General features: G+C 44.2%; 1 long non-coding RNA gene across 1 annotated transcript; it reads right to left on the reverse strand.

Annotated features, from left to right (window-relative positions):
* Positions 1-9236: 9236 nt before the first annotated feature.
* LOC149972114 (uncharacterized) lies at positions 9237-17292 on the reverse strand. Its single transcript, XR_016491537.1, has 2 exons — positions 16692-17292; positions 9237-9575 (listed from the first exon to the last, which is right to left on the reverse strand). It is a non-coding gene; the product is annotated as an uncharacterized LOC149972114 (long non-coding RNA).
* Positions 17293-18254: the final 962 nt, after the last annotated feature.

Here is an 18254-nt window from a genome sequence, read left to right on the forward strand (position 1 = left end):
GCAGGTAGCCTAGTGGTTAGAGCGTTGGGCCGGTAACCGAAAGGTTGCTAGATTGAATCCCTGACCTGACAAGGTGAAAATCTGTCATTCTGCCCCTGAACAAGGCACTGTTCCTAGGCCATCATTTAGAATTTGTTCTTAACTGACTTGCCTACTTAAACAAAAAAAATGGACTATTGATATGCTTCCAGTCCCAGGGTGTTTGTGGCTTGATCTGTGCACCACTAGAGGGCAGTGTCTTCAAGTGAGATGAGGTGTGTCCTGACTACCCCAAAGCACCAGCCACCTCTTTCCTGAATGGATGCAGCCTTAGAATGTGTAAAACAACAAGAGGAAATGAACAGAGTTGTTGTTGATCTCAGTAACACAGAGAGGTGGCAGTGTTGTATTATGGGAGCGCCTCATAAAGAAACGTAGTCCCACCATTCTACAGTTCCACAGAGGAACATGTTTGCTCATGCCGCAGGGCGCAATGTTTTCAGAGGAACAGCAGGAGCGATGAGAGGTAGAGATGAGGGAGGCTGAGGGAGTCTGGTGGCCACATGTCCCTTCTATTGCTCAGTGCCCGGTTATTGCAGGGTAGGGTTACAGGCTAAAGATTCACGTAGAGGCTGAGAATACAACTCTCCAAACACAGGGGCTTGGTGGTGGTGTGGTGAGGACAGACCATAGCCTCCACATCCCTCAGCTTTAGCTCAGTTAGACCGCCCTTTAGCAGGGTTCCCCAACTGGTGGCCCTAGTGCCGAATTTGGTCCTTGCGTGATTTTATTTTGTTTAATTGCTGGACATTAAACACTGTAAAAACACCAGCAAAACATCTCCAAGGGATTTTATTGTAGAAATTTGTTTGAAAGTATTCCAATGCATAATAGAGAGTTATATGTCATCGTATGCAAACGTAAGCAAGGTTTGAAATTATTAAGTTTTAGCCAAATATTACATATATTTGGGCTTCTTGCGGTCAATTTGCAGTTTACTAATTATTTGTAATTGTGTTCCGGACCCCTGACCATCCACTCAAGAAAATAATTGGCCCAAGGCTGAATCTAGTTGAGGGTCCCTGGCCTATAGTATACTCTTCTGAACACCCTCATCCCCACCGCATATAACCCCTGACACATGCACACACAGTTATACACACAAACACACAAAGTAGCATATATTTCAAATGTTATGTCAAAACATATGAATACAAAGTTTCATGTGAATAAGGAGAAAAAAGTAGAAAAACAACAGTAAAAGCCTAGCGATCTTCAACCAAAGAGATGCACAGATATCTGCCAGACAGTGTCAAAGTAACGCTGCAGGGTTGCAGTCAATTCCATTTCAATTACAGTCAATGTAGGAACTGCACTAAAATTCCAATTAACTTCAATTATTTTCAATTAGAAAAATGTGGAATTTGAATTTGGTTTGCTTTCTGAATTGATTGGAATTGACCCCAACCCTAGAAACCTGTGCAACATTAGCAGCCTGTAAAAAATGGAAAGAAGACTTTAATTGCCATTTGCCATCCTTTGAAATGTTTCCACTCCTCTATAGAACACGTTCCACTGCCAAAAGAGAAGTTAAAGTTAGAGCGGAGTGGGGGAACCACATCAAACAGACTTTGTGTATGAATCTGTCAGCATTGAAGGGCTATTACTATAGTAGCAGTACTGTGCCTTAGGGAGGATTCTGTCAATTTCCTCATTAAAGGGTCTTCACCTTCACTGAGAGGTTTTAGATGGTTCACTCAAGGCACTGCAACTGTATCTGTTCTGAAGGCTTTTACAGAACCTCAGAGCACTGTGCTTCAAGCAGGATAATGTGTAAGAGAGAGGGTAGGTGTGTGTGTGTGTGTGTGTGTGTGTGTGTGTGTGTGTGCGTGTGCGTGCGTGCGTGCAGACCTATGTCCATGAGTGTGTATTGGACTTTGTGTGTGTGCACATGCATGCGTGCGTGCGTGCGTGCATGTGTGTGTGTGAACGAGTGTCAGAGGGCCACTTAGGAGCATCTGTGAAATCAGCCCTCAAATACTAGCATATCAGACCCCTTGACAAGCCAACTCCTGAGAACAGTTATTAGAAAAGCATCCTCAACAGAACACTGACACAGACACTGACAAACGCTTACACGACTTATCAACCTTTTCCCATCCAAGAAGCACACACAGCAGGGATACCGCCAAGTCACACTAACATGGAATGGAGCTCCAACTGGTATCATGAACCTGTCTGTCTCCTGTCACATTAGTCTGATGTTACCCACACATCCAACCCCATCCATACCCCCCCACTGCACTGCCTGCACTGAACATACATGTGATTGCTGACAGGCATTTCAGGAGCCAAGTAGAGACTCTTAAAATGTTCATCCACTAATGAGTAAAAAGCTTTTCTTTCTTTGTTTCTCCATGGGACTGGTAGGGAGAGGAGGAAATGTGCTCACTAGGTGGTGGTTGGGAGTGGGGGGTGAGTTGGCGGGTGGGGGTATGGCAGGGGAGCAGTGGGGTACCAGCACCACCAGTGCATTGTGTGAAGGGATAGGTGGGTGGGTGGGAGGGGGGGCAGGAGTGAGGGGGAAGCGAGAGGTGAGCTCTCAGGTGAGAGGGGGTGTGTAACGTTCGTCGTCTTCCTCTGATGAGGAGTAAGAGAGGTCGGACCAATTTGCAGCGTGTTTAGTGTCCATTTTAATAAGACAAACTGAACACTACAAAAATACAAAATAACAAAGTGAAAGACAGAAACGAAAACTGAAACAGTTCCGTGTGGAACACACAGACACAGAAAACAATCACCCACCAAACACTGGTGGGAAAAGGCTTCCTAAGTATGATTCTCAATCAGAGACAACTAACGACACCTGCTTCTGATTGAGAACCATACCAGGCCAATTGCAAAATACAACATAGAAAAAACAAACATAGACTAGCCACCCCAACTCACGCCCTGACCATACTAAAACAAAGACAAAATAAAGGAACTAAGGTCAGAACTTGACAGTACCCCCCCCCCCAAAGGTGCGGACTCCGGCCTCAAAACCTGAACTTATAGGGGAGGGTCTGGGTGGGCGTCTGTCCGCGGTGGCGGCTCTGGCGCGGGACGTGGACCCCACTTCACCATAGTTTTTCTCTTTATCCATCTCCTTGGCCTCTTAAACACGGCGACCTTCTATGGGCCCTAGCCCCGGGTCCTGAATGGACAGGAGATTACGGCAGCACTGGACGGACGGGAGACTCCGGCAGCTCCGGAGTGAAGGGCGATTCTGGCAGCGCCGGCGTGACGGACGGCTCTGGCAGCTCCTGGTTGACTGACGGCTCTGGCAGCTCCTGGCTGACTGGTGGCTCTGGCAGTTCCTGGCTGACTGGCGGCTCTGGCAGCTCAGGACAGACTGGCGGCTCTGGCAGCTCAGGACAGACGGGAGACTCTGGCAGCTCAGGACAGATGGGAGACTCTGGCAGCTCAGGAAAGATGGGAGACTCTGGCAGCTCAGGACAGACAGGAGACTCTGGCAGCGCTGGGCAGGAGGAAGACTCTGGCAGCACTGGACAGGCGGGAGCACCTGTAGGAAGGAGACGGAGAGACTGCCTTGTGTGGGGGGGCTGCCACCGGAGGGCTGGTGCGTGGAGGTGGCACCGGACAGACCGGACCGTGAAGGCGCACTGGAGGTCTCGTGCACCGAGTCTGCCCAACCCTACCTGGCTGAATGCTCCCTGTAGCCAGGCCAGTGCTGCGAGGTGGAATAGCCCGCACTGGGCTGTGCTGGCGAACCGGGGACACCATGTGTAGGGCTGGTGCCATGTACCCCGGCCAGAGGAGACGCACTGGAGACCAGATGCACTGAGCCGGCTTCATGGCACCTGGCTCGATGCCCACTCTAGCCTGGCCAATAGGAGGCGCTGCAATATACCGCACCGGGCTATGCACGCGCACCGGGACACCGTGCGCCTCACGGCATAACACGATGCCTGCCCGGTCCCTCTCTCCACGGTAAGCAAGGGGAGTTGGCGCAGGTCTCCTACTTGACTTCGCCACAGTCCCCGTGTGCCTCCCCCAATACATTTTTGGGGCTGCCTCTCGGGCTTCCAGCTGCGTTGCCGTGCTGCCTCCTCATAATAATGCATACAAGGCCCTCCCATGCCCTCCTTTCGGCAAATCTGATCACGGATACATTTTGCTCCTCCCGTCCTATAGGCAGATACTCAAACAGGATGTACCTGTGACAAGAACTATTCAATGCTGGTCTGACCAATCGTAATCCATGCTTCAAGGTTGTTTTGATCAAGAGGACTGGTACATGTTCTGGGTAGCCTCAGATAATAATATCGATTTATTCGCTGATTCGGTGAGTGAGTTTATAAGGAAGTGCATTGGAGATGTTGTACCCACCGTGACCATTAAAACCTACCCTAACCAGAAACTGTGGATAGATGGCGGCATTCGCGCAGAACTGAAAGCGCAAACCATCACATTTAACCATGGAAAGATTACTGGTAATATGGCCAAATACAAACAGTGTAGTTATTCCCTCCTCAAGGCAGTTAAACAAGTGAAATGTCGGTATAGCGACAAAGTGAAGTCGCAATTCAACGGCTCAGACATGAGACATGTTTTTATTTATTACCTTTTTGATTTAACCTTAATTTAACTAGGCAAGTCAGTTAAGAACAAATTCTTATTTACAATGACGGCCTACCCCTGACAATGCTGGGCCAAATTGTGCGCCACCCTATGGAACTCCCAATCACGGCCAGTTGCGATACAGTCTGGAATCAAACCAGGTTCTGTAGTGACGCCTCTAGAACTGAGATGCAGTGCCTTAGACTACTGCGCCATTCAGGAACCCATGTGGCAGGGTCTACAGGCAATTACGGATTACAAAAAGAAAACCAGCCACGTCACAGACACCAACGTCTTGCTTCCAGACAAACTAAACACCTTCTTTGCCCACTTTGAGGATAATACAGTGCCACCAACGCGGCCAGCTACCAAGGACTGCGGGCTCTCTCTCTACTTCTCCGTGGCCGACGTGAGTAAGACATTTAAACGTGTTAAGCCTAGCTTGGCTGCCGGCCCATGCGGCATCCCTAGCTGCATCCTCAGAGCATGCGCAGACCAGCTGGCTGGTGTGTTTACGTACATTCAATCTCTCCCTATTCCAGTCTGCTGTCCCGACATGCTTCAAGATGGCCACCATTGTTCCTGTACCAAAGAAGGCAAAGGTAACTGAACTAAATGACCAACACCCCGTAGCACTCCCTGCTGTCATCATGAAGTACCTTGAGAGACTAGTCAAGGATCATATTACCTCCACCTTACCTGCCACCCTAGACCCATTTCAATTTGCATACCACCCCAACAGGTCTACAGATGATGCAATCGTCATCACACTGCACACTATACCATCTTGACAAAAGGAATACCTATGTAAGAATGCTGCATATTGACTTCAGCTCAGCATTCAACACCATAGTACCATCCAAGCTCATCATTAAGCTTTAGGTCTCAACCCCGCCCTGTGCAATTGGGTACTGGACTTCCTGGCGGGCCACCCCCAGGTGGTGAAGGTAGGAAGCAACATCTCCACTTCGCTGATCCTCAACACTGGGGCCCCACAGAGGTGCGTGCTCAGCCCCCTCCTGTACTCCCTGTTCATCCATGACTGCGTGGCCATGCACGCCTCCTACTCAATCATCAAGTATGCAGACGACACAACAGTAGTAGGCTTGATCACCAACAACGACGAGACAGCCTATAGGGAGGAGGTGAGGGAAATCAGAGTGTGGTGTCAGGAAAACAACCTCTCACTCAACGTCAACAAACAAAGGAGATGATTATGGACTTCAGGAAAAAGCAGAGGGAGCACTCCCCTATCCACTTAGACGGGACAGCAGTGGAGAAGGTAGTAAGTTTTAAGTTCCTCGGCCCATACATCACGGACAAACTGAAATAGTCCACCCACACAGACAGTGTGGTAAAGATGGCGCAACAGCTGAAGAAATGTGGATGTCACCTAAAACCCTCACAAACTGTATATCTTGCATTGCTCATCCCAAATGTATATACTGTATTTTTCTACCATCTATTGCATCTTGCCTATGCTGCTCGGTCATCGCTCATTCATAAATGTATATGTACACTACCGTTCAAAAGTGTGGGGTCACTTAGAAATGTCTTAGTTTTTGAAAGATAAGCAAAAAAAAATGTCCATTAAAATAACATCAAATTTATCAGAAATATAGTGTAGACATTGTTAATGTTGTAAATGACTATTGTAGCTGGAAACTCTAGATTGTTTATGGAATATCTACATAAGCGTACAGAGGCCCATCAGCAACCATCACTCCTGTGTTCCAATGGCACGTTGTAACGTCTGCTTCCATCTCACACTCTCAAACACGTAGATCCCCTGAACGCAGCTCACTTTCCAGCCCACTTTCCAGCTCACACTCTCAAACACATAGATCCCCTGAACGCAGCTCACTCTCCAGATCCCAATTACCTGAATTCTGATCACCTGTTCACACACCCGTATATCATTATCACACACTATTTAGTTAAGTTCTTTGCACCCCATCATTGTGAGGTATTGTTTGTTTTGTGACACACTTCTAGTCGGAGCTCTGTTTTTCCTGTAATCTAATCCTCCCGTGTATGATAGTTTTGGCCTGCCTCACTAAAGACGCCTTTTGCCTATTCCCTGCCTGTACTTTAGCCTATCGGATTTCCTGTTATCAACCTATCGCCTGATCTCCCGGATGACGTTACTAGCCTTTTCCCTGCCTGTACTGTTGCCTTTTTGGACCCCCTGTGTATGACCTTCTGCCTCCCGCTGGACCCAGCTACCTGCCTCCTCCTGTGGTCCTTTACCAATAAACACCTGCTGCGCCCTGTTCTTGAAAACAGCTCTCTGTCTCCAATCATGTTCATTACACACGTTGTGTTAGTTAATCCAAGTTTATCATTTTAAAAGGCAAATTGATCATTAGAAAATCCTTTTGCCATTATGTTAGTACAGCGGAATATTGTTGGGCTGATTAAAAGAAGCAATAAAACTGGCCTTCTTTAGACTAGTCGAGTATCTGGATAATCAGCGTTTGTGCATTCAATTACAGGCTCAAAATGGCCAGAAACAAAGACTTTCTTATGAAACTCATCAGTCTATTCTTGTTCTGAGAAATGAAGGCTATTCCATGTGAGAAAATGCCAAGAAACTGAAGATCTCGTACAACGCTGTGTACTACTTCCTTCACAGAACAGCGCAAACTGGCTCTAACCAGAATAGAAAGAGGAGTGGGAGGCCCCGGTGCACACCTGAGCAAGTACATTAGAGTGTCTAGTTTGAGAAACAGACGCCTCACAAGTCCTCAACTGGCAGCTTCATTAAATAGTACTCGCAAGACACCAGTCTCAATGCCAACAGTGAAGAGGCGACTCCGGGATGCTAGCCTTCTAGGCAGAGTTGCAAAGAAAAAGCCATATCTTAGACTGACCAATAAAAATAAAAGATTAAGATGGACAAAAGAACACAGACACTGGACAGAGGAAAATTGGAAAAAGTGTTATGGACAGACAAATCTAAGTTTGAGGTGTTCGGATCACAAAGAAGAACATTTGTGAGTCGCAGAAAAAATGAAAAGATGCTGGAGGAGTGCTTGACCCATCTGTCAAGCATGGTGAAGGCAATGCGATGGTCTGGGGGTGCTTTGGTGGTGTTAAAGTGGGAGATTTGTGCAAGGTAAAAGTTATCTTGAAAAAGGAAGGCTATCACTCCATTTTGCAAAGCCATGCCATACCCTGTGGACAGCGCTTAATTGAAACCAATTTCCTCCTACAACACAACAGGACAATGACCCAAAGCACAGCTCCAAACTATGCAAGAACTATTTAGAGAAGAAGCAGTCAGCTGGTATTCTGTCTATAATGGAGTGACCAGCACAGTCTCAAACCTACTGAGCTGTTGTGGGAGCAGCTTGGCCGTATGGTACGTAAAAGTGCCCATCAAGCCAATCCAACTTGTGGGAGGTGCTTCAGGAAGCATAGGGTGAAATCTCTTCCGATTACCTCAACAAATTGACAACTAGAATACCAAAGGTCTGCAAGGCTGTGATTGCTGCAAATGGAGGATTCTTGGACGAAAGCAAAGTTTGAAGGACACAATTATTATTTCCATTAAAAATCATTATTTATAATATTGACTATATTTCCTATTCATGTATGTTTTCATGGAATACAAGGACATTTCTAAGTGACCCCAAACTTTTGAGTGGTAGTGTATATATTCTTATTCCATCCCTTTACTTAGATTTGTGTGTGTTAGGTATTTGTTGTGGAATTGTTAGATTCCTTATTAGATATTACTGCACTGTCGGAACCAGAAGCACGAGCATTTCGCTACACTCGCATTAACATCTGCTAACCATGTGTATGTGACCAATACAATCTAATTTGATTTAAATCGTTTGCTTCTCTCTCGTGTGTGTGTGTCCTCATGTCATCACACTGTTGCTTTCCTGTGCCTGACCCCGTTCAGGTGTTGTAAGAGGCTACATTCTTTCTTCCCTTCTTCCCTCCTCTTTTATTTCCTACCTCCTTTAAGTGAAGGACACATATGACCCACTCACTGATGAAATTGGCTTAGTCATAGTTTCCACCATATCCCATAAAAAATGTCTAGTCACAGAGAGCTCAATCAATAATCACATTGAGGAAGTTATGACATAGGAAGGATGCATTCCTGTGAAATTAAATTGAATGCACTGCCCCAAAGCTTGAATTTTTGATTTCACACTTAAGTCCCATTCTGTTAGCAGTCATTAGTCAATCCCACCTCATAACATTATCTCCTGTGTTCCTGTCTCTATCTATCTCTTTCCCACTTTGTCATATTGGCATGGCTGGTCTGAGAGAGAGATAGAGAGAGAGAGAGAGAGAGAGAGAGAGAGATACTTAACATTTAGTGCCTCTATGTTGAGGAGCGCTATGGTCCAATTGGCTGTCCTCGGTGATCAGGGTGTGAGTGTGTACGTGCGTTTGAAATGCTTCTTATGCTTCCTACGGTGCACTCCAAGAAACTTTTGTCAGTATATTGGGTGAGTTCCTCCAGATGTTGTCATAATTCTAGTGGACTGTGAGTTTGTGTGTATGCGTACGTACGTGCTTGCATGTGTGTGTGTGGTGGGTGGGTGTGTGGATGGGCATGTTCCAACTAGCAATGGGTAAACTGTTGATGTAAAAAAAAACTAAAGATAACATTTAGAGACCACGTTTTCATGATATTTCCCATCGCTCAGTTCTACTCAGGCCTACATAGCAGAATTAGATGGATTCCTTATCCAAGAGGCTGGCTGGCTGTCCAATCAAATTGCCTATTATTTAGAGGCATCATTCATCTTGTGTAGAGTGTGTCCATTTTGGCTCCTGAGTGTGGGATTTGCATCATCCACCTAGTGTAGAGAGTGTCCATTTTGCCTCCTGACTCTGGGGTTGGCTTCTGGGACATCCATCCCCTTCGGCAGGTATGACATGCCTTCTGTCTGGGTGCTGCCTCTGTTTTCTGGTCCGGCTCCAACATTCACATCACCAGCTCTGGTCTTTAAAGGGTAGGAAGCATGATTTTTTTTACTCACCAATGTAAAAACACAGTGTGGTCAAAGATTTAGCAACTTATAGGTAACCAGATCGTGACTACAGTATAGTAAAAACATAGTAAATATGTAATAACCCATGGGTCAAGTCCAGGTGATCACATGCAGTAATTTGTAACAGCACCACCCTCATGCACAGGGAAGTACATGTACATACATGACATATCCATTTCTTTAGATGTTTTGCTGTTTTCTCTCAACATTTTACATCGCAAACATTTTTACCTCAACATAACAGACATCACAATTGTCATCACATTGTTGTTGTCTTTTCCAATGTACTGTTTGATTTATATAAGGTTGTAACGCTCGTCGATGGAAGAATCGGACCAAGGTGCAGTGTGGTAAGCGTACATTTTAATTTATTATATGAACACCGAAAAAACGACAAATACAAAACGAAACGTAACGTCTAGTAGGGCTAAACAGCACAGTACCAAAAACAAGATCCCACAAACTACAGGTGGAAAAAGGCTGCCTAAGTATGATCCCCAATCAGAGACAATGATAGACAGCTGCCTCTGATTGGGAACCATACCCGGCCAACAAAGAAATAGAAAACCTAGATTGCCCACCCTAGTCACACCCTGACCTAACGAAATAGAGAATTAAAGGGATCGCCAAGGTCAAGGCGTGACAACAGTCTGTTTTTTTAAGTCTCTGATTAATATCAGTCTTTCAATACTGGTAGCGTTTTGGCAATCTGAAAGGTCTTCCATAACGAGGTGATTTCACTGGTGTTTCAGTGGTTATTTTGTTGCTTTCCACTGTTTGTTTTGGTGTTGGAGCTGGAGCTGGAGAACACACAGGTGAGTAGTTTTCTTCCAGGGTGACACTTGTTTCAGGTTCTCTTTCCACAGGATAATGTAAGTCCATTATGGTTTCTGAGTGTGTCATTTCATGTGTTTTTAACAGGTGTCTTTGCTTCCTTCTGTAGATTCTCTCTTGTTTGGTGTTTGTACTATGTATGACCTTAGCTGGTCATGTTATCCAAGTACAATTGCTGGTTGCCATTTGTTGTCTTGTCGTTCTCCTTCCTTCATGACCAAAAGTTTACGTGTGCCTTGGTCGAGGTAACGTTTTTGTCTCTGTTGTCTGCTAAAGAGTCTCTTTGATGTCAGAATCTTTGTCTTCAGCATCCTTCCCATTAGTCAAATCAAATCAAATCCAATTTTATTGGTCATGTACACATAATTAGCAGATGTTATAGCGGGTATAGTGAAATGCTTGTGCTTCTAGCCCTGACATAGTAGTTGTGCAGGTGAGAGACCTACTCCTTCCAGGGGTGTGTTTTTGTACTCAAGGAGAGCTATGTCATACTTTTTTCAACAGGTTCTTCACAGTCTGAACTGCTCTCTCAGCTTGGCCATTTGACTGTGGAAATCATAGGCTCGACATGACATGATGGTAGCAAACATTTCTTGACTCACCAGTTGTCTTCCACTGTCAGAGCACTAAACGCCGAGCCCCCCATACCTTGCGAAGATTGATTTTAGTGCTGCAATGATGTGTTTGCTTGTTTTCCCGTTGAGCTTTGAGATTTCTGGGTATTTTGAGCAGTAATTCACAAATAGTAGATATTTTGTGTCATTGTAATGGAAGAGGTCCACTCCAACTTTGGCCCAAGCTCTCTCTTTGATTGGATGAGACATAAGGGGCTCTCTTTGGTTGTTGTGTTTCTGTGTGTTGCAGACTGCACATTTTGTTACAACATCTTCGATATGTTTAGCCATGCCTGGCGAGAACAGAACATCCCTCGGATTTTGCCAAGATGCTACTAGCGATAATATTAAGTTTGAATTTCTGGATCCACTCCTTCCTGTATTTGGCTAGATTGCCCTCTAGGCTCAAAGTAGTTGGCGGTCTCATTTGTTCCATAGTGTCAACCTTTGCTTTTTATTACTTTTTAACTTCTGACACCATGCAATATACAGCACACTGAGGCCGGGATGCGGGTAGAATAACAATATTTCTATGATGTCATGTAGTAATTAGCGACAGCACCACCATCGGGCACTCCAGGTAACTACAGTGCCTTGCGAAAGTATTCGGCCCCCTTGAACTTTGCGACCTTTTGACACATTTCATATAAAGATATAAAACTGTATTTTTTTGTGAATAATCAACAACAAGTGGGACACAATCATGAAGTGGAACGACATTTATTGGATATTTCAAACCTTTTTAACAAATCAAAAACTGAAAAATTGGGCGTGCAAAATTATTCAGCCCCCTTAAGTTAATACTTTGTAGCGCCACCTTTTGCTGCGATTACAGCTGTAAGTCGCTTGGGGTATGTCTCTATCAGTTTTGCACATCGAGAGACTGAATTTTTTTCCCATTCCTCCTTGCAAAACAGCTCGAGCTCAGTGAGGTTGGATGGAGAGCATTTGTGAACAGCAGTTTTCAGTTCTTTCCACAGATTCTCGATTGGATTCAGGTCTGGACTTTGACTTGGCCATTCTAACACCTGGATATGTTTATTTTTGAACCATTCCATTGTAGATGTTGCTTTATGTTTTGGATCATTGTCTTGTTGGAAGACAAATCTCCGTCCCAGTCTCAGGTCTTTTGCAGACTCCATCAGGTTTTCTTCCAGAATGGTCCTGTATTTGGCTCTATCCATCTTCCCATCAATTTTAACCATCTTCCCTGTCCCTGCTGAAGAAAAGCAGGCCCAAACCATGATGCTGCCACCACCATGTTTGACAGTGGGGATGGTGTGTTCATGGTGATGAGCTGTGTTGCTTTTACGCCAAACATAACGTTTTGCATTGTTGCCAAAAAGTTCAATTTTGGTTTCATCTGACCAGAGCACCTTCTTCCACATGTTTGGTGTGTCTCCCAGGTGGCTTGTGGCAAACTTTAAACTACACTTTTTATGGATATCTTTAAGAAATGGCTTTCTTCTTGCCACTCTTCCATAAAGGCCAGATTTGTGCAATATACGACTGATTGTTGTCCTATGGACAGAGTCTCCCACCTCAGCTGTAGATCTCTGCAGTTCATCCAGAGTGATCATGGGCCTCTTGGCTGCATCTCTGATCAGTCTTCTCCTTGTATGAGCTGAAAGTTTAGAGGGACGGCCAGGTCTTGGTAGATTTGCAGTGGTCTGATACTCCTTCCATTTCAATATTATCGCTTGCACAGTGCTCCTTGGGATGTTTAAAGCTTGGGAAATCTTTTTGTATCCAAATCCGGCTTTAAACTTCTTCACAACAGTATCTCGGACCTGCCTGGTGTGTTCCTTGTTCTTCATGATGCTCTCTGCCCTTTTAACGGACCTCTGAGACTATCACAGTGCAGGTGCATTTATATGGAGACTTGATTACACACAGGTGGATTGTATTTATCATCATTAGTCATTTAGGTCAACATTGGATCATTCAGAGATCCTCACTGAACTTCTGGAGAGAGTTTGCTGCACTGAAAGTAAAGGGGCTGAATAATTTTGCACGCCCAATTTTTCAGTTTTTGAATTGTTAAAAAAGTTTGAAATATCCAATAAATGTCGTTCCACTTCATGATTGTGTCCCACTTGTTGTTGATTCTTCACAAAAAAATACAGTTTTATATCTTTATGTTTGAAGCCTGAAATGTGGCAAAAGGTCGCAAAGTTCAAGGGGGCCGAATACTTTCTTAAGGCACTGTACATGTGCCAGTTACAATCCACCAATCACGAGGAAGTGTGATGTAAACAAGGAGCAGATGGGGCACATGCGGTCATGCAGCATGCTCTTCACTGATTTTGTGGCTGTGTTATCTTGTCGTGGGCTCAAAAGGAAAAGGAAAATCATACCTGCTTGCTCTAATTTTGCAGTACCTCATCTGTTCTCCTTTTAATTTTGTCAACATTTTGGCATGTTCTCTGTGAAGTTAGCTACTGGAGTTTTGTAACTTGTTCCACCTGAGTACTAGCGTGCTACCTGACGGACATCTGGAATTTATTTTGGATTTCCCTGACTCTCCCTTGGCCTGCTTCCGCCTTGCTTTGGTAACTAACTCAGACTAAACTCTTTTAAAAGTTTTACTTATGGATGGGCCCCAGCCATCAATTTGTAAATATGCTCTCTATTTTGGTTGTGTTGTGTTAGTTGTGTTCTTGCTGGTCTCCAGTAGTTGGGCTCTAGCTTGCCGACCACAACCTTTGTGGATGTCTAGGCTGGCTAGGCTAATAGCTAGTTGGCGAAATAGCTAATGTTAGCAGGCTAGATGACTAGGAACCTTGCAAGTTGATTTGTAACTAAAAATAAATAAAGAATTTGCTTGTTGGCTTAAAATGTCATTGAAACCAGTAGTCATCAGTGCAAACGATTTGGTTTCATTTCAAGTTACAAATGTGAAGTTATTTCTGTTGGAGTTTACATTATAGGGAATAGGCTGGCTTGCCGGTCCTCCATATTACATCACACCCTGGAAAAAGCGTTTTCCGACATGACTTCGGCATTCTTTGTAATGTCTGTATGTTCTGATTTGTAGAAAAATAGAAAAGTGAGGTGTAACTTTGCATTGGGACTTTTTATGCATTAACTAATGAAAATCCATATGTTACATGTGGTTACATTTATTCTACCTACCCTTTAATAGGCCCAGCTTGCTCAATACCGCTCATTCATCCAGCTACCTGCTAATTGGTTACGGAAGTGCATAAAATTACAAAAAACAGAAGTATTTCTCTCCTCAGCCTTCCATACTGCACCTGACCCATTAATGTACATGTCCTCACAAAGAGGCCACATGGCCTTGCCTTCAAGCCAAGAGCCGGAGGAAAAACTGGAGATTTTACCCAGAAAAATGACCAAATCCCTACTTTAACAAACCCGGTGGGATCTGACAATATTTGTTTTTTTTATGTATTTACAGCTTCCTGAGAAATAGAACAGTAAATTAGTTGTGAATGTAAATTCCTGTGGATATTGGGTAAAAAACATCAAGGAGATTTGTGTAAGGCTGTAGACTCAATGGTGTAGAGAGACACAATGAACAAGTCAAAAGCACAGGAAATGTCAGGATGATAATACCTGCATATCACCCTAACAAAGACAGAGGAGAATGGGACTGTGGTTGTACTGTATGTGTGTGTGTGTGTGTGTGTGTGTGTGTGGGCCTGAGGAGAGCGGGCTGCATCAGATGTTCATGGCATTCTTCATCGGGCTTCTTATCTTCATGTAATTGTCTGACATGTTCTCTAATAACCACTTCTCATCTGGGCTATAGTTTAGCCAGAGGCCTTGATGCTACAAGCGTGGAGCAGAGTGCATCCTAAATCCCCAACTATCCAACTGACAATGTGATCAAAGACAATACAAATATTTTAAATTTAATTTACATTTTTCTCCTGTTTTCTTCCTCTTTGTTTCATTCTTTCTCATATGTTCCCCCTTTTTAAATGTTCCGCTCTTCCTTCAAATGAAATTGTATTTGTCATATGCTTCATAAACAACAGGTGTAAACTGGGGCTCTGGAGTGACGCAGCGGTCTAAGGCACTGTATTTCAGTGTTAGAGGCATCACTACAGACCATGGTTCAATTCCGGGCTGTGTCACAACCGGCTGTGATTGGGAGTCCCATAGGGCGGCACACATTGGGCGGCACACATTGGTCCAGCGCGTTTGGGTTAGGGTTTAGGCAATTTGTGCTTAACTGACTTGCCTAGTTAAATATATACATATATTATTTACCTTTACTTAACTAGGCAAGTCAGTTAAGAACAAATTCTTATTTTCAAAGATGGCCTGGGAACAGTGGGTTAACTGCCTTGTTCAGGGGCAGAACGACAGATTTTTACCTTGTCAGGGATTTGATCTTGCAACCTTTCAGTTGCTAGTCCAACCCTCTAACCACCTGCCAAATGTTAAATAAAAAATAAATAAATAAAATAAACCAACAGTAAAATGCTTACTTATGGGGCCTTTCTAGGTAGGGGTAAAGTGGCTAGGCAATAGGATATATAAAACAGCAGCACCAGTGTAAGTGATGAGTCAAAAGAGTTAGTGCAAAGAGGGTCAATGCAGATAATTAACCAAATCACTATCCAACTATTTAAATAACTATTTAGCAGTCTTATGGCTTGGGGGTAGAAGCTGTTCAGGGTCCTAGTGGTTCCAGACTTTGTGCATTGGTACCGCTTGCCATGCGGCAGCAGATTTGGGTAGGTGGAGTCTTTGACCATTTTTATAGCCTTCCTCTGACACTGCCTGGTATAGTGTCTTGTGTGTTTACGTGGTATATTTAGCTTTGTCAGTCTGTCTATCTGTATCTTTTTATCTCTCTCACCCCCACCCTTTCTCTTCTATTAAGACAGATGGGATCCCTCAAACCAAAAATATTATTTTCTGTTCTCTTCATTTCTGTTTTTTGCTGGTGGGCCAAAAGTAGAGGGCTGAACGGCAGATCTAAAGCTAAAAGTATTTATTATCGTGTGCACACTGATCAAAAGGATACACCTTGCAAGATGAATCATCCATGTTCTGGAGCTAGGTGCATTTTCTTCTGAACCATAAAGCGCTGTGTGTTTGGCCTCAGGTGACTGATGCCAATGTTGAATTTTGGATAATAGTCATGACCCCTTAAAGGTAACTCAAGAATGTGTGTGTTAAGTCGCATGATGACTGTGATCTTTTTTCAGCAGCCTTCCTACACTGACAGGCTAAGTGTTTGTGTATCCATGTCTCTCCTCTGGCGTGTGTGTGTGTTTCCCATGTCTTCTCCCAGCACTCCTAGGAATTCTAATCCCCCTCTCCCTCTGAAGAGCCACACTTGAGCTGTGACCTCATTTGCGAGGCCAGCACCTGTAGAGTGCAAACAGTTGCCCCATTAGCGGCAAGAGTACAGCCCCTCCTTATCTACCTATACCCCCCCACCCCTAACCCCCCTTCACCCAACAGGCTTTAGTTTCTCGCAGGTCCCACATCTAAGACTGGGGACTATTTAGGAGGTGTGGTAGCACTCTAAAGGGGAGAGGGGGAGGCAGAGAGATCAACGGTGTGACAGAGCTGGTTGAAAAGCTCAGGCAAAAAATGGCCCTTTGCTCTCAGACAGGCGGGTGCAGCCCATACACACCTGGGCAGAGTAGAGGGGAATCACAGGGAGGGAGGGGACCGCGCTTTAAAACCACACTGCCACCTGGGAGAGGGGGGGAGAGATGGATGACACACACACATTCAAACGTGCACACACACAAATCAAATCAAATCAAATGTTATTTGTCACATGCTTTCACTGTTGTTACATGTAGACTAACAGTGAAATGCTTACTTAGGGGCCCTTCCACAACAATGCAGAGAAAAGTTATAACACAAGGAATAAATCCACAATTAGTAACGATAACTTGGCTACATACACGGTGTACCAGTTCTGAGTCGATGTGCAAGGTTACGAGGTATTTGAGGTTTATACACTACCTATCAAAAGTTTGGGGTCACTTAGAAATGTCCTTGCTTTTGAAAGAAAAGCTGATTTTTTTTGTACATTAAAATAACACAAGTCCTCAACTGGCAGCTTCATTACGTTGAGATACCATTCTCAACGTCAACAGTGAAGACTTCGGGATGCTGGCCCTCTAGGCAGAGTTGCAAAGAAAAAGCCATATATCAGACTGGCCAATAAAAAGAAAAATAGACACTATTTCTCTGTCCACAGACACTGGACAGAGAAACTCTGCCAAGAAGGCCAGCATCCCAGAGTCTCCTCTTCACTGTTAACATTGAGACTGGTGTTTTGCGGGTACTATTTAGTGAAGCTGCCAGTTGAGGACTTGTGAGGCGTCTGTTTCTCAGACTAGACACCCTAATCTACTTGTCCTCTTGCTCAGTTGTGCAACGGGGCCTCCCACTCCTCTTTCTATTCTGGTTAAAGACTGTTCGCACTGTTTCTTGAAGGTAGTAGTACACAGCGTTGTATTAGATTTTCAGTTTCTTGGAAATTTCTCACATGGAATAGCCTTCTTTTCTCAGAACAAGTATAGACTGACGAGTTTCAGAAGAAAGTGCTTTGTTTCTGGCCATTTTGAGCCTGTAATCGAGCCCACAAATGTTGATGCTCCAAATACTCAACTAGTCTAAAGAAGGCCAGTTTTATTGCATCTTTAATCTTAGGGATAGGGGGCAGTATTCGGAAGTTTGGATGACTGAGGTTCCCAAAGTAAACTGCCTGTTACTCAGGCCCAGAAGCTAGGATATGCATATAATTGGAAGTAATTGGAAGTATTGGAAACACTCTAAAGTTTCAAAAACTGTTAAAATAATATCTGTGAGTATAACAGAACTGATACGGCAGGAGAAAACCCAAGGAGAATCCATCCAAAATAATGTTTTTTGAGCTCACCACTCATTGTAATGGCTGTCTGTGGGAAAATCAATGGAATACCTCCCAGATTGCAGTTCCTAGGGCTTCCAGTAGATGTCAACAGTCTTTAGAAAGAGTTTCAGGCTTCTTTTTTGAAAAAGGAGCTAGAATTTGTAGTGTCTCTCATTTTGGCTGTAGTATTGTGGAGTGCGTGGATGAGGGCGCGCACTTCGTTATTTATCTACAGTAATGAACATACTATTCGCCGTCTTAAATTTGATCGTTTGTTTACATATTAGGGTACCTGAGGATTGATTATAAACGTTGTTTGACTTGTTT

Source organism: Oncorhynchus mykiss, chromosome 25 (assembly GCF_057628025.1).
Source record: "Oncorhynchus mykiss isolate SJ-2025 chromosome 25, ASM5762802v1, whole genome shotgun sequence".
Lineage (NCBI taxonomy): Eukaryota > Metazoa > Chordata > Actinopteri > Salmoniformes > Salmonidae > Oncorhynchus > Oncorhynchus mykiss.